Here is a 1,131-nt window from a genome sequence, read left to right as displayed (position 1 = left end):
TATATATATATATATTTATATGTATGTATATGTACGTATGTATATATGTATTTATGTATGTATGTGTGCTTGTATGTATTTATACATTAGTGAGTTGAGTTTGATAAACTGCTAAAATCCATATTAGCAAACCATCGCACAAATATAATTTAAGGGCAAAAAAGTTGTTTGTTCCGTTTCGTTCTTTCTTTGTTACGTTAATTCATTCTCGCCTTTCATTCTGCTTGTCTGTCTGTCTTGTCCGTAAGTCTGTCCGTCTGTTTTCTTCTCTATAGTATTTGAGGCTCTCAGCTTTAAGTTTATGTCAAACAGTTTCTACAAAGGAGCTGGAATAAAACCGTCTCTACTGAAAACAACCATTGTTATTTTTGTCTATTACCTCAAACACCTGAACAAACGTATAGTGAAGTAGATGAAGGAAGAAAAAAATGGGTGACAGGGAACAGGAGACGAGGAGAAGTAGGAGGTGTAGTGCAATACATTTATCTTCGAGTGGAAAAATTACCCTCTATACGTGTATTGACTTTCATTCTCCCGTAAAAACGGGAGAAAGAACATACATATGTATATACAATCACACGCACAAACATACGATGTTGAAACATCTGATTAGTACCAAATAAGGTTCGAAAATCTATTAAGGTTGTTAATCATGTTTTTCAATTTTCGGGAAAATAGTTTAATTTGCCATGATTGTATGTCTATTACGTAGATTTACATATATGACACCCACTGACGACGTCACTACAAACACAACTGTGTTTGTGGAGTCAACGATAATGGGTGTCTTCCTTATTAGCTCTCTTATTTGGGAAAATAACTCTTAGGTGAATGGTGTTACTACATATGCGACACTTGAGTCTTCAATCCACCGTTGCAAATAGCTGAGTACCGTTTCACTGCTCGATCAAATTCGAGCAGTGACAGCTTTAACTTATTTCTTAGTACTTCATCGGACTGCAAGTATACCTACTTCAGAAGCAAGGAAAACTAATACAAACAACCACAAAATACGAGCAAAACAAAAAAAGTATTTTCAGCATTTGAGGAAGCTGACAAATACAAACAAGAAATCATACTACATAACAAATATGAAGGTGGAGGAGGAGGAGGATGAGGGGGAGGGGGAGG

General features: G+C 35.6%; 1 protein-coding gene across 8 annotated transcripts in view; it reads left to right on the top strand.

Moving 5' to 3' along the window:
• The window catches only part of LOC106882974 (uncharacterized), a 188,758-nt gene that overhangs the window by 67,565 nt on the left and 120,062 nt on the right, over nucleotides 1-1,131 (top strand). The gene's annotated exons all lie outside the window — the stretch shown is intronic.

This window comes from Octopus bimaculoides, chromosome 24 (genome assembly GCF_001194135.2).
Source record: "Octopus bimaculoides isolate UCB-OBI-ISO-001 chromosome 24, ASM119413v2, whole genome shotgun sequence".
NCBI lineage: Eukaryota > Metazoa > Mollusca > Cephalopoda > Octopoda > Octopodidae > Octopus > Octopus bimaculoides.
Note: the sequence above shows the minus strand (reverse complement) of the source record. Positions and strands in the feature narration are given on the sequence as shown.